Raw genomic sequence first — 7,485 nt, 5'->3', positions numbered from 1 at the left:
AAAAAATCGCATTAGGCATAGAGCACGGCAGTGGCAAAAGCTCAAGGTGAAAGCATCATCAGCTGCCGATGTTGGCTGCGACTGCGACTGCGACTGCGACTGCATTCGGACACCGATTCGGATGCCAATTTACGTTTCGGATTCGCTCAGCGGCCGCGTCGTGCGTTTGCCGAACCGTGCAGCGGCAACGCTCTGGCGGGTCTCCAGCACGGCCGCTGCGTCCGTGGCCAATAGTCGTTGGGTATACGCCGCGATGTACAGAGCCGCGAACGCGAACGCAACGTCTCGCAGCAGCACGCAGCAGCAGCACGCAGCAGCAGCAGCACGCAAAACGCAGCACGCAGCAGTTGACCGTTGAGCCTGTCGAGCCGTGCGCTCGCCCTGTGTTAGTAGCCGTTGTCAGCGCCGTCAACGCCGCCGCCGTCGCCGTCGATGCTATCGCAGCAGCCAACGCAAGCGTCGCCGTCGCCGCCATCGCCGTCGTCGCGCAATGCATGAGGAAGAGGAAGACCGCGCATTTGCATAGCGCCTAACGGTTCAAAAACAACTAGCCGAAAAAGAAAGAAAGATAAAACGAAGAAAAAAGAAGCAAGAAAACAGCAAAGAAAACCGTTTATTTTTCGTAATTGTTTTTTGTTGTTTTTTTTTTTAACTGGTGCTTCTTCTACACAGATTCCTTGGCTATGCCCGAAACATCTTATGCACGTCGCGTCGCCGTCTTCAGAAAACGTTTCCAAATCTTTCGACTCTAGTTGGTTTCTAAAAGTTTAAATGAAATTTTTTCAAAATTGTTGGGCAATTACTCGTTATTTTTTTTTTAATGTTTTTTAATTGGGTTTTTTTTAACTGGTGACTGCTTGTTGATGCTGCGCTGCTGTGCTACTATTTGAGGTAGGTGCCCCACACGGCCCGACAACCCGCCCCCCTTACCGAAACTCTATTCAAATTTTTTGGCGGCCACCTTGCATTACATATTTGAATTTGAATGAGAATAAAAACAACACACACGCAAATATTTTGTTTGATATTTATTTATTGTTTTTTTTTTTTTTTTTTTTTTGTGATTTGTCTTTAATTAGTATTTAAAGAGCCATAAAACGGTTGTGACGTAAATCCAAAAAGCCGTTTCGAGAGCGTCCAAAATTTTGCAGCTGTATCTTAGAAAAATTTTTACTTCTAGACAGATACAACGCTAGTTTCTCGACGTGTCGCCTCGTTAAAAATCATTTTCATATTCATAACACTGCAGCAATCCAGACTCTATATACTAGCCATAGGCGTAATGCTCTAGTGCGTGTCTGTGTGTCTGTGTCTGTGTGTGTGTGTGTTTTTACTTTTATGACTTTCATATGTGAATTCTTGTTGTTGGCTTTTCGAAATGCTACATCAAATGTTATTTTAATGTGTAATTTGGTTTTGGTTTTGGTTTCGGTTGCGCTTAGGGCAGACTCTATTTGGTTCTATCTAGTATTTTGCGCACTGACAAATGTCCTTGAATTCTGCGTGTGTGTGTGTGTGTGTGTGTGACGGGCATCCGTCAAGTTCGCCATTTTGTTGCAAAGAGACAACTTGAAACAAAAGCCCGGTGCTAGCTTCTATTTGCTTCTTTCTTTTGCATACCCTGTAAGCATTGACAATGCTGTATATCAAGGGTATTCAGGTTTTGTGTGTAACAGGCCAAAATAGGCCTCTTCCATGCCAGTCCATATCTGTCCGATCGTCGTGCGTGCATGCCCATTTCAACCCCATTTTTTCCAAAATTTTAATTGTACTAAAGGGTAACTCCCAGTCGAACACTCCCGAAAGTAGCTACAACTGGATTCTTTCAACTCTTCCATACTCTACTCTTTACCTAATTCGAGCTAAAAACAAGCGAGACGATGCGTCTTGCTCGGGTTGTGATTGACTCTAAAGCTGCCAGTCTTCCAAATTGTGACTCTGAAGCGGTATTTTGTTTGGTCCGCATCGAAAACTGTGATTCTGAGATTTGCACTTTTAAACAGAGCATTAAACAGTATGATTCTGCAATGGTTACTTTAAGACTGTGACTCCGAAAGGGTTACTTCAAAGCTTCTACTCTCAAATGGTTACTCTAAGGCCGTTACTCTGAAATTGTTACTCTAAAGCCGTTACTCTGAAATGGCCACTTCAAACTTTTGATTCTGAAATGGTTACTGCAGAACCTTGACTTTAAAATGCTTGCTCAAATCCTGTGACTTCGAAACGGTTACTTTAAAACTGTCACTCTAAAACGGTGACTTTGAAATGGTTACTCCAAAAGTGTGACTTTGAAAAGGAACTTTGAAACTGTGACTCTGAAGTGGTTAATCCAAAACGGTGACTCTGTCATGGTTATTCTAAAACTGTGATTCTGATATGGTAGCTCTAAGACTATTGCTCCAAAACTGTGACTCCGGGACGACTCACTCTGAAGCTGTGCCTGGTCATTTTGAAACTGTTGCCCTACAGCTGTAGCTAAGAACTTTGTAGCTCACTAAGTATGACTCTCAAACAGTGATCTTTCGACTTTATCTTTGAATAATATTTGTATATAATTATAATTTAAAGCAATAGCAATAATCTATTATCAACTATATATTGCTGATGATATCTTGGGCCTTAAATTGAATACAGAATTGGGCGGGCGAAAAATATATTTTCTTGCAAGATATATTTTTCGCATAGTTTTGCAGTCATTCATAGGCTTTGTCTCTCATAGTTTTGCAGTCACTGTTAAAGGGACAAGAGATCATCAGAAAAAATATACAAAGCTACATTTTTCACTCAAGCCCAAGACCATGAAGGTTGAGACCGGGCCGGGCTTTCACGACCTTCTTTAAATATATATGACGTTTAGAGTTTCTAGCTTCTAGCATGCATCCAAGCCGATAATATACTCTTTCATTATGTATTGGGTACATAAGAGAGTATATAAAATATAAGAAGCAGAACACTTCCGAATATAAAAGACAAAAGTCAATATGAAGTCAAAGCGCCGCCCGACGTCGTGCGGCGGCTGCCCAAATTCACTTAAATTACGATACGAATTCTCAACCGTAGCGAAATAAGAGAATTTCTCGTTGAGTGTGCAAATTCGGCACTAAGAATTGAATGGGCGTGGGTGGGCTTGGGCGTTCTTGGGTGGTCTTGGGAGTGGGGTTTTGGGGGTGTGAAGGGTGTGGGGTGGTTGGCTTCAATATGCTGACAGCGTCAAGTCTGCAGGGCGAATTCTACTTACTTATATCAATATGCATGACAAGTTTAAAAGCCTTCTGAAAAACATTAAGTAAAAGGATGTAGGCGAAGAGACGGGGGCTCGCGCGGCAAGCGGAAGGGCTGCAATACACAAGATGAAAGGGAAAGGGGCAGCGACTAAAGGGGGACAGTTTGCCAACTAAATGCAAAGTACGAGTGCTAGTTGCGACTTAGAAAGAGGCAAGTAGAGTGAAAACGAAATGAGAATAGACAAAGTAAACTAATAGCAAGGAAATGCGAGAAAGGAAATTAAAGGATCTGTCGAAAATTAAAAGCAAAGAGAAATAAGGAGGGACAGTCGGCGAGAAGGAATGAAAATGATAGAACTCAATATATAACAGAGGTAGCACAGATCTAAGGATATATACGTTCGCTTATGAAACGTTTACGAATACGGCGCAAAGCAAATTCAATAATATAATACAATGGGGAGACTGAACGACAAGAAATATGGCACATATGCAGGATAGAAAGAGACGGAGAAATAAATGAGAAAAAACGGATGAAGGAAGAGAGGTAAAAGGAAGACACAAATAATATTGCAATGGGAACAGAGTAAAATAAGTGAAAGTGAGAGACAGCTAAGTGGGTGGAGAAGTGAGGCAGAGAAAACGATAACATCTAAGAGAGTCAATACGAAGCATAAAGCTCAGACAGTAAGAGCGAAAGAGAGAGAGAGAGAGCGAGAGGAGAGGAGAGAGTGAGACAGAGAGTGTGATGTAGGCAGGGAGTGAGAGCAGTTGCCAGTTGAACGTTTAAGAAAGCGATGCAAAGAAGATTAAAAAAACAAACACCTAAAAACGGTTAGACCCGTCTCGGTCCATAGAGTTATTACGGATTTAAAATATAGACATAGTACATATCTAAGGCTTCAATTGCCAAGCTTCAAAAGCCAGCAAATAAATTATTTAAAGAATGTGAAGTACAGATAAATGTGTACTCACATATATATATATATATATATATATATAAATATTATATCTATGCAACCCTCTTTAAAAGTATATTAAAATCAGGGAGCAAGCATTTAATACAATTGGCAAGGGGACAGTCGAGTGCAATGGAGAACAAATAAATAGCAAATAAGAAGAAGAGCTAAGCACTCAATTGAAAGAGAAAGAAATTGAAAATGCGAGCTTAGGGAAAAAATAAACAACTTAAAAGCAAAATACAGAAACAAAATCGAAGAAATAAAGGACCCTTATTGACGACGATTGTTTTCTTATAAAATAAAGTAGTCCAATTTAAATCGGTTTTGCAGAAAACCGAGAGAGAGAGAGAGAGAGAGAGAGGAGAGGAGAATAGCGAATTGTTAGGTAATTTCAGGAGATTATAAAAAGCCAAAATATTATTTTTGGAACGATGCTTCCCATAGTGCTAGATGATATAGAGCTCTGCTAACTTTTCAACTGCGGGGCTAGCTTGCACAAAAAAATAAACAGACGGTCCGACGAAGATGAATCAAGAATATACATATATAATCTTAATGGGACCCATCTACAGGGATATAGATAAAACGCACGCTAATTATAATACAAAATAATAATATTCGTTTAATTATGGCGAAGAGGGATGGGAAATATCTGCTTAAATAAACATATATAAATATATATAATATATATACACATATATAACTAACACACACACACGCAAGGAAATGCTGGCCGTGTGCACAATTTGCCTCATTTTGTTGCAAATTTATTGAAAAGCCGATAAAAAATTTCCGTTTCCTTTTTACGTTCCGTTGCCATTGCAGCATTACAAAGAGCCGTTGCAAACGAGGGATTCCCACTCCCAGAAACAAACACAATATGTGTGTATAAAATCGAAAAAGGTAAAAACCCAAAAGGGTCAGAACCAGTTCCAGCTCCAGCTCCAGTTCCAGTTCCAGTTCCAGTTGAGCTAAACGCGTTCAATGAGCTGGAAATGTTCAAGCGGCCCGCAGCAGGAGCTGAAATAGGGGAATCCAAAGGGAATTCGTAGCAACAGCAGCGACGGCAGCGACAGCAGCGAGTAATGCGCCAATAAATGATAATTGAATAATTTTGAATGAAACGTGAACTAAATGAACGCGTCGCGAATACAATGCGAATACACTCAAAACTCATTCAAGTCGTTAAGAAAAAAAATAAAACGGATCCCGCGAACGCGAACGCGAACGCGTACGCGCACGTGTCTAACTTATGTGTGCCCAGTGTGTGTGTGTGGGCGTGAGTGTGCAGGTGTGCCTGGGTGTGTGTGCGTGTGTGTGTGTGTGTGTGTGTCTGGGCACCCTATGTAGCGCGCGTATATTCAACATAAATATACAGTTTTTTTTTCAAATTTTTTTTGTTTGTTCGCCTCAAAGTGACGTGCAGAAAATATTTCTAATTATTATGATAATGATCTAATATGATGTTAATGATAATGAAAATGATGATGCTGATGCTGATGATGATGATGTTGATAATCATGTTTATAATGTTGCCCACATTGCAAGCCAAAGTCAAAGTGAAAACTAACTAAAGCAAAAGCCCAAGAAATTCGAGAGCAATATCCAGCTATATGCGACATATATGTTCTATGTCTATCTAAGTATATATATTTATATACATATATATATATATATATATATATATATATATTTATGTAAATATTTATATGTGTACATATGCATATATCAGCGCAAGCAGAACTATCTTTCGTTTTCGTAATGCTTATCAAAACTTGCTACAATTAATAATAACAATTATAAAATAATAACAACAATAATAATTATAATAGCTGGTAATACTTACCTAACCAAATTGCAACCTGTATGTGGTATAAATCGTAATTAAGTACATATGCACACACTACGAACTTAACTCAGGTAAGTAATTGATTACATCAAATTTATCTTATCTGAACTAAAGAAACGCATTTCATTTAATTGCATTTAATTAATACTCCGTTCAGAATGTTGTATACCCATTGAAATTGAGTAAAAGATTTATATTGTTTTTCTATGTAACAGAAGGTAGCAGCTTTGACCTTATTAAATATATTTATGTATATATATTCCTGATAAGGACGAAGCAGTGAGCCGATTTATCCATGTCCGACTGTCTCAACGTCTGTCCTAGTCGAGCCGAGCATATGCTCTTCTACATCATTCGCCGGACATGTTTGTCATGTTCATATTCTTCCGATATCTAAAACCATTTTTATAGGAACAGGCTATAAACTTTTTGAAATATATTTTTGTAAGCATAGCTCGTAAATTATTAGTGCTATTTACCAAATGGGGAACGTTCCCCATTTCATGCCAAAATTGGAAAAGAAAAACTCTCACTTTTGATGGTAAAGCTTTGCGCTTTAGTATGTACACACATTTGTTTGTCATATTCAAGCACAAACAAATTTAAAAAAGATCAGACCATGAATACCGTTCCGAGTGTATTCGATTCGGGGTATCTGCTATTCGGGCACTTCCGACTAAAGCACTCCTGCTTCTCCTTTCTTTTCAAGCATATTTGATCATTATTCAGAACTTTACGCAAGTTTACAATAAAACTACTTTAATTTTTTGCTTAAAAGCAGCTCTGCTCTTAATTCGCTGTTCGCTGCTGATGTTTAAGTTTAATCTCCAATTAAAATTGGCTAAGAGTTTTCATTTCCATTTAACGGCTTTTAGTTCGAAGCGCCGACGAGCTTAGAACTCAATTTGCTGTAATCCATGCTTTTAAGCAAGAAAGCATTTAGTTTACTTTGATTGAGACTTCAATCCCCCCAAGGTGAAGTTGGAGTGGATTCCCAGCACAGGCCGTAAATCTGCTTTCCCCTGCCTCAGACTTTGGCAAGTGCATTGCTGCATTAATGCATTAGTGTCCGATCTTTATGAAATTGTTGGATAAAAACTTTCTTGAGCTGTGTATACTAAAATCTATATGGGACAGAAATTGTTAATCAAGTAAATTATCTGTTGAGCTGCTTAATCCAAGCGTTACGCATCAGAATGTATTTAAAAGATATTTTGAATAAGGCCAAAAAAAAAGTCCGTCTATTTGTTGATATAATTTATTCCATCCCCAACTTATCCATCAATTAGTTTAACACTTCAATAGGTCAATAGGCATGATCTCGAATCTGGGTAAGCGGCCTGAATAATCAAATATAATCTAAATTTATCTAGCCACACCTAACCGTGTCGCTCTTCTTTAAAGGGCTGCCTTTGATCTCTGGTCGCGGCGTGCAACTAGGCGTATGCGC

At 39.1% G+C, this 7,485-nt stretch overlaps 1 long non-coding RNA gene across 2 annotated transcripts in view; it reads left to right on the top strand.

The window, feature by feature from the left end:
• Positions 1-247: 247 nt before the first annotated feature.
• The window catches only part of LOC135440006 (uncharacterized), a 43,136-nt gene continuing 35,898 nt past the window's right edge, over positions 248-7,485 (top strand). The window contains exons 1-2 of one of the 2 annotated variants that reach the window (XR_010438222.1): positions 248-385; positions 6,019-6,106. This is a non-coding gene — a long non-coding RNA (uncharacterized LOC135440006). Of the gene's footprint in view, positions 386-5,918; positions 6,107-7,485 lie in introns of both variants that reach the window. The other variant, XR_010438221.1, reaches the window with a different exon arrangement.

Source organism: Drosophila montana, unplaced genomic scaffold (assembly GCF_035044405.1).
Source record: "Drosophila montana isolate Dmon_TW-CO22-7 unplaced genomic scaffold, ASM3504440v1 contig_786_1, whole genome shotgun sequence".
Taxonomy (NCBI): domain Eukaryota; kingdom Metazoa; phylum Arthropoda; class Insecta; order Diptera; family Drosophilidae; genus Drosophila; species Drosophila montana.
Note: the sequence above shows the minus strand (reverse complement) of the source record. Positions and strands in the feature narration are given on the sequence as shown.